This window comes from Epinephelus moara, chromosome 13 (genome assembly GCF_006386435.1).
Source record: "Epinephelus moara isolate mb chromosome 13, YSFRI_EMoa_1.0, whole genome shotgun sequence".
In the NCBI taxonomy this organism is placed as follows: domain Eukaryota; kingdom Metazoa; phylum Chordata; class Actinopteri; order Perciformes; family Serranidae; genus Epinephelus; species Epinephelus moara.
The window spans coordinates 36273316-36281509 of NC_065518.1; the positions used below are offsets into that span (position 1 = coordinate 36273316).

An 8194-nucleotide genomic window follows, 5' to 3' on the forward strand; every position below is an offset into this window, starting at 1 on the left:
GTTTGCTAGCGAGGTAGAGCTGGGTGTCATCCGCGTAACAGTGAAAGGTGATGTTATGTTTGCGGAAGATGCTGCCAAGGGGAAGAAGATAAATGATGAAGAGGAGGGGCCCCAGGACAGAGCCCTGGGGCACACCTGAAGTAACAGGGGAAGGTTGGGATGTGAAGTGTTTGAGCTGGATGAACTGAGTGCGGTGAGAGAGATAAGATTTAAACCAGTCTAGAGGAGTATGAGTGATGCCGATGGAGGATAGTCTATTGAGGAGGGTGGTGTGACAGATGGTGTCGAAGGCTGCACTGAGGTCAAGGAGGATGAGGATGGAGAGTAAACCAGAATCAGCTGCCATGAGGAGGTCGTTGGTTATTTTTGTGAGTGCAGTTTCTGTGCTGTGGAGAGGGCGGAAACCAGACTGGAACTGTTCATACAGGTTGTTGTGTGAAAGATGGGAGTGGAGTTGAATTGCTACTGCTTTTTCAAGATCTAATCAAACCGCGTGAGTGCACGCCTACATTTTACATAGGGTTACTATGGAGACACGAGTGTTACACACACACCTGCTCCATGACGCGCAGGCGTTGTTTGCTCCACTCACATGACGCGCTCACACATCTTATCAGTACGCGTGCACAGCGCGTTACAAACGCCACACATACACTACACCTGCATGTGCGTGTGAATCTCGTACACACAGTGCATGTACACATCATTAACACCTGGCAAACTGTCTGTCCCCATAGTTTACACGTGCAGGCAGGCGTGTGTGTGTGTGCTTCACAAGAGTGGAATGAATGAATGAATCAAGTCGCTGCAGACATATGCCTGCATATACACACGCATGATTTTTTATTTTATCCTCACAAATCAGAGCTACTGACCACCCTCAACGTCTGGCTGTGGTTTAAAAATATTTAACTAAGATAATATATAGGCTACAACAGCCTAATTGTGAATATATAGCCTATTATTGAATTGGATCCTAAATGCTGCAAACCTCCATCTGTATGCTTTTAATCAATAGTTGTGTTTTCATAAACATTTTTTTCGCATTTTGCCCTTTTGCGAATTTGACTGTTTATGGAAACAGCTTTTCAGACATCCTTAAATCTTAAAAGATTTAGTCCTCCCCTCCCATTCCTAGTAGTGGTATATCCCACACTCTTTCCAACGGGCGGGGCTAGCAGCCGTTAGTACTTGGCAGCAGTAGCAGCTGTGGCTGGACCCGGCTGCCCACATCGCGCATCGCGGGCATAGACGTCGGAACTAGGGGTGCAGGGGGTGCGGCCGCACCCCCTCCCATCCGTGCCCCCCGCACCCCATCAGCCTAAAAAAGCTTAAAAAAAAATAAAGAATCTGAATTTAAACTCAATTTGTCTGACTTACATTTATCTCTTTCATATCATGAATGCATAGATCTATGCTGTTGATATGATATGCAGCCTGCCTGACTACATACAGAGGCCCTGGACCTGCTGCGCTCAGAGGTGGAGCGGCGTTTTGATCAGGAGGGACTCCGCGTAGCTGCAGGGCGAGAGCAGGCAGTTCTTGAGGCGGCTCAGGGGAAACGAGTGGATGTGGGTTCCCCGGAACTGACCCCCTTTCCACTAGAGCGGCTAATAGAGCTTAGATCGGGCCCAAAAAATCCAGCCCGACTCGGCCCAAGCCCGTGCACGTTATGTCCGGGACTGGCCTGGCCCGTCCAATTAACTGTAATTATGGGCCCGAGCCCGATTTAAACCCGACATTTTTCAATAAGCTGGCTGTTATAATTAAGAGTATTAAACCGCAATTCTTGTTATTTGAATGGCGCAACACGGAAGCATGATTATGTAATAAAACAGGTGTTTATTTTAGGATCCAGGTGGTGAAGGGCTATGCACGCACAATGTCCCAACAGGGGACAGCCCTCCATTCCGAAACCCCGCCGTTCCTAACGACCCCCACTCCGAAATTGATTTTCAAGTCCATATTTTCCTGCGTCAAACACTGCCGCCCGCTCTCCGTCACTCGCACAATTCTGAAATTCGTTGTACTACAAAAGCTTGAAATGAACGTTCAACTCATTGTTTTTTATTGAAAATATGTCACTGTCTTCATTTCTTATTGTAAATTCGCTAGCAGCAAACACATTTAAAGGAGACGTTTGTCAAGTCTTTTTACGCACACTGTCCGTGGTGCTGAAATCCCCGCTGCAGCCACCGCTGCTGCTGACAGCAGACCGGGGGAGGAAAAAAAAGACATTTCTTTGCTCTGTGCTTTCAGAAAATAGTCCCACTGTGTTTGCCAGGGCATATCAGGCTGTGTGATTATGCACAAAGTTTGGTTTAACGCATTGGAGCAATTTCATACAATTTCGGACATTTAACGTGATAAACTAATTTCAGTTCAACATGGTCATTTGCTTAGAGGATTCAGCTGAAGCATAATGAGTCTTACATGTCATTAAGATGAAGTATTTGCTTGTTTTGTGGTTAATTATGCACATGATCCGTTTGACCCCATCATGCGGTGCGTTCGTCCCTGCAGACAGGGTTATATTGTTCCTTAAATGGCTTGATTTAGTTATCAAAGTTTCATTTTCTTAACAAAACATTCTAGTTCTCTTATAACTGCATGTTATTATAAAATAACTTCAAATCAAATCCTTAATCATTGATAAGGGTGCTTGCTTCCCCCGCCCCTCCCAACAAAAATTCCTCCCCCTCCCTCTCAGAAAATAGTTCTGACGTCCATGATCGCGGGGTAAGACGTACACTCACCCCTCATAGTGTGTGTGTGTGTGTGTGTGTGTGTGTGTGCGCGCAGTTTGAAGTGGCAGCTTGGTTTCATTTGGTAGAAGTGCTGAGACTGTCCGTTCCTCGTAACTGCTCTACTTTTTGCACATTAGTCTGAAATCTGTTCATTCCCAGACAGCTTTACAGCACTTCTTTAAATAACCACTCTGACAGAGAGAGGCTATCCATCTGTTTTTCCTCCCTCCCTCTTTTCCTGCCTCTCTGCCTTTGTCCCTCCATCCCACCATCTATCCCACCATCCATCTACCCAATGAAACAGCCTCAGGTGACCCCCAAACCCTCTGTCACAGTTTTCCATGCTCCACTGCCTGATCTACCCTGTGTGCGTGTGTTGTGGTGTTTGAAACAGTAGAATATGCACTGAAACACACAGCCGTGCTTATATTTAGATCACGTCTTCAAAGGTGCATACATGTCTATACATGTCTTTCTGTCTTTCTTTCTGTCTTTCTTTCTGTCTGTCTGTCTGTCTGTGTCTTTCTTTCTTTTTATCAGTAGAGGTAGGAGGGGGAAGAGTGGTGCACCTTGTGTTTGTTTACGAGAAAGATAATGTGCTTTTTTTGGGTGACAAAAAAAGGTAGTCCGGCAAATAAAACTAAAACTGCACAAAAATGGCAACATTTTGGAATATGAAGCTGATGAAGGGGCAGTGCGTTATGCGCTTTGAGATGAAATTGTGTCAGACACTCTGTTTGTATTTATTCCTGTCACTAGCTTTAAAACTGCGGCAAAGGATGAAGAATGGCTGATTCATGAAGACTAAATGAGGAATTATCTACACAATACCAGGCTGACGGCATCACGGTTCTAAATCCAACTTGTATTACAGTAGTAATAAACAATATGACAACGTGACAAACAGAATTATGTTTGTTAATAATATGGGCTAACGGAGACAACAGTGTCTGACAGGCCCTAAGCTGAGCACCAGCAACAAGAAGCAGATCAAAATTTCAGCAGAGATGGGACGAGCAGAGATGCATACAACGTTTGTTTATTAGAACGTTCATGTATTTCCGGGTATAACAAGAGGAGACATGACAGAAATGTAACTGCACCAATATGTCAACATTGTGCATTTGCAGCCAACGTGGAGCGAGGGCGCTGTTTGGAGCTGAACTTCTATCTGACGCCCTGTTTCTATTTATTTACTACCTGTGGCTTCATCTGAAGGCGCCACGACAGATAAAGAACAGCTGATTCATGAAGATAATCTGAGGAATTAGCCATACAATGCCTCCTTATTTCACCACAGAAAACCATCATAGGTGACAGCTGGCTGGAGAAAGATAGAATAGAATAGAATAGAATAGAATAGAATAGAATAGAATAGAATAGAAAGAACTAGAAATTAAAAATCAAATTAAAATTGAGTCCAGTCCAGTCCAGTTGTGGCTAATGTGACGTGTGTGAGTGGGCGTGTGACTGGATTCAGGAGGTTTTAAACAGTCCTTATTGCCATGGGGACAAAGGATCTCCCAAAACGTGCCGTTCTGCAATGCAGTGAGATGAGCCGACTGCTGCTGCTGCTCCTCTGTTGCTCCAGGAGGCTGTGGAGAGGGTGTCTGCTATTGTCCATTAGAGCTTTCAGTTTGTTCAATGTGCCCCTCTCCACCACAGTTTTTAGTGGGTCCAGTCTCCTACCGAGCACTGAGTCAGCTTTTTTAACCAGCTTGTCCAATCGCTTGGTGTTTTTGTCCATCAAGCTGTCTCCCCAGCTCACTGCAGCGTAGAGGAGTGCACCGGCCACCACCGTGTGATAGAACATGGTCAACATCTCCACACACACATCAAAGGACCTCAGTGTTCGCAGGATGAACAGGCGGCTCTGCCCCCTCCTGTAGAGGATGTCAGTGTTAGAGGACCAGTCCAGTTTATCATCCAAGAGGACCCCCGGATATTTGTAGGTGTGCACCACCTCAATGTCCTCCCCCTTCAGGAGACTGGTTGATGGGGTGACCTCTTTCTTTTGAAATCCACCACCAACTCCTTGGTTTTGGCTGTGTTCAGGTGGAGACAGCATTACTGCACCAGTCCCTGAAGGCATCCACAAGGTCCCTGTACTCCTGCTCCTGACCACTCCTGATACAAGCCACAATAGCTGTAATGTCAGAGTATTTTTGTATGTGGCAGGACTCTGAGTTGTACTTAAGGTGTGTAGAGTGTGCTAAAAGGGAGCTTAAAGTTTCTGTTGAGCTAAATGACCATCACTAATAATAAGCTAGGTGACTTGCTTTTGGCTATATTGTATGTTATTTCCAGTAAATTCACAATATAAAATGTGTGTTTTCCGTATAAAAAGTACTAACGAAGACAGCAAATAAACTACTCACCCTTTTTTTTAAGTGGCTATGTCTCTAGTCTAATCTGGAGCACACAGCTGATAGGCTGTTTTTACCTGATATGACAGAAGTGCATATTTAATGCATTCAGTGTGAACTGAGAGCTCCGACGTGACACAATGCAGCATAATAGTCGGACACTCATTTGCTGTTAGGGCATGGTGTCGTTATGTTCCACTCAGGAGCCACTGCTGAGTCAAGAGTGTAAAATTTGGTACAGTCCAGTCTGGCTTTTAATAATAAAAACCTTTTTGAATTTTTTTACACTGGCCCAACCCTACTAACAGTAAAGAAAATTTCAGCAAATTAAAAGATGTATAGGAGGAGCTTATGTCAAAGCTGTTTAATGTTTTAAAAACCACCAACAACTCTTTATTCCTCCAAGCCTTTTTAATTTAATCAATGAAACTGTTGAGCTGTCTATTGCCTTGTGTTGTTTGAGGTTCCAAAAATATCTTCCCTTTAACAGCACTCCAAATGTAGAAGATTAAAAGATACATGTATGTATATTTATATTTAAATATGAGGAGCTTATGTCAAAGCTGTTTAAGTGTTCTAAGAACTAGCGACAATTTCCCAACTCTGTTATTCCTCCAACTAGGGCTGCCCCCAGCTAAGAATTTTCCTAGTTGACCAACAGTCATTAAACCATAATCGACTACTGGCCCACATGTTTACAATATTTATTTAATCATTAAATTCTATATTTTGGGCGAGGCAACACAATGATTTGAGTTCAAGGTTTGAGAAAGAATAGTATCAGTAACATTGTTAACACTGTGCTTCATTACAGAGATATACAAAACTGTACCAATGAACCTGAATTAATATAGGCCTATATTTTATCCACAAGTGCACATCACACACTAAGCGAGCCACCTGTTGGCGAAATAGAAATGATTGTGCTAAGTGGCTAATGGGCATGTAGCTACTTACATGTTTCAGATGATACGTCATGTTTGTAGTCGACAAATGATAGGCAAATGTATGCCTGCAGAGTTTACACATCATCTTGGGTTCGTCCTTCACCTTCTCAAAATGATCTCACGCTTTGGATTCCCTGGCCGACATGATATTAACTCGCCTGTGTAATAACCACAGGTATCAGCCCTGTAAATTAATTGATTTCCGTCTGACTGCGTGTGGCCACTTCCTGTGTCTGTCCTTTCAAATTAACTTCCCACATGGTCCAGTCATATAGGTTTTGATTTATTTTGACAAGGCACAGCTCAGAGTTTCATGTTTTTTTATTTTATATATTTATTTTTTTTTTAAATTAATTAATTAATTTATTTATTTATTTTCTGCAACTGAGCGACCGATGAAATCTTGCTGACTGATGACCTTTCTGGTCAACTAACGTTTGGTCAACTATTCGGGGGCAGCCCTACCTCCAAGAGGATTTTTAATTCAATCGATGAAATTGTTGAGCTGAAAATGTTTGTCTATTGCCTTTCATTGTTTGAGGTATGGATGGAGGGATAGAAGGATGGAAAAGTGGAAAAACTTCACAACAGAGAATAGGAAAAATCAGCCATGCCTGCATTGTGTCTGTCTCTACATTTTTTCTATTTGTTTTCACCCTCCTCTTATTACATGGATCTTTCTTTTGGCTCTACTGGCATTCATTCACCCATACATACACTGCACAGTTTATATTCACGCCTCCACCCTGCACTCCTCCAGACACCTCTCTCTCTCTCTCTCTCTCTCTCTCTCTCTCTCTCTCTCCTCCACTGTATGAAAAATGAAAGATTCCCACCTGTAAGTGAAAGTGTGTGGGTTTGGGATTTCTTCTGGAATAATAATGAGTGCATTTAAACTAGTTTGGGGAGGGAGCAAAGCAGGATGTAAAGGGGGATGTAAGGGTGATTAATCACTCTTTATCAGACGGCTTTCCCAGCACCCATCAGTTGAATCGGCCTCCATAAATCCTGGCCAGCTGACAGTTCACTCCATCTCCATTGCTGGGCTTGGCTACAGGTTTATTGTGCGCAAATTCCAATCAGAAGAATGACTGATAACCTCCACAGGCATACATACCCGTGCTCACATGAATACAAGTATGTAGGTACACATGCAAAAATGTCAGCATAGTTGTACAGTGTGTCCGGTGCATTCACAGTCAGGTATGCACCTAAAGAACCAGACTCTCACAGCTACACATAGACACATTCATCAGCACACACCAATACTATAAATTCTCGAATAAAAGATAAAGCTATCAAGTAATTACCAGGGTTGTGGTCTGTTCCAACAACTAATGGTTTATCCAAATAATGGTTTGGGACAGAAATGTGGAGGTTCAGCCCCCAAAAGGTTGACGTGCTCTGCTCTCCTTCAGGACGCTGCCTTTCAGCAATGCAAAGTAATGAGGCTTAAAGGAATACTCCGACAATTTGGGAGTTATGCCCTGTCTCTTTGGTTTTCATATTGAGACAACATGATCGATATCTTCTTTGTGTCTGTACGTCCAGTGGCTGGGTCTCAGCGGTTAGCATTGCGGCTTAGCTTAGCGAATACAATTTAAGTCTATAGGGGGTCAGTAGCCTACACGGTAAAAGTGAACAAATAAACGTTACAGAAACCCTGAAGCTGGTATTTCTACACGTGCATTTAAAATAAACATGTTTAAACATTAGTTTGAAAAATTAGAGTCCTTTTTAGTCATTTTAGAAGAAGTTTGATACACGGAACTATAGTGCGTTTACGCCCTGCGCGGAGGGATACACCGGTGAGCAACAGCTGCAGCTGGCTCTGGGACAGGTACGCTAGGTCACTCGGTAAAAGCAAACAATGAGACGACACGGACGATCATGCCTCGAAAATGTATTATTGCAACTTGCAAAAACATTCAAGGCAAACCTACAGGCTAGATGAAAAGGCACTGTAAATGTGCATTATAAAGCGATATTACTAACTTGACTGAAAGCTGTCCATCAGCTCCTGCAGGCCTGGGGCGTTTTTTCCAGTTTATCTTAGGAACATGAAAAAATGTTTCAATCACGCCAGGATTAGTAATTGCTGCAAAGTTTTCACTCCTTGTGATGCACTCTCTGC

The 8194-nt window shown here is 43.3% G+C and overlaps 1 protein-coding gene across 1 annotated transcript in view; it reads left to right on the forward strand.

Moving 5' to 3' along the window:
• The window catches only part of LOC126399942 (RNA binding protein fox-1 homolog 3-like), a 414850-nt gene that overhangs the window by 295777 nt on the left and 110879 nt on the right, over positions 1–8194 (forward strand). The window lies entirely within an intron of this gene.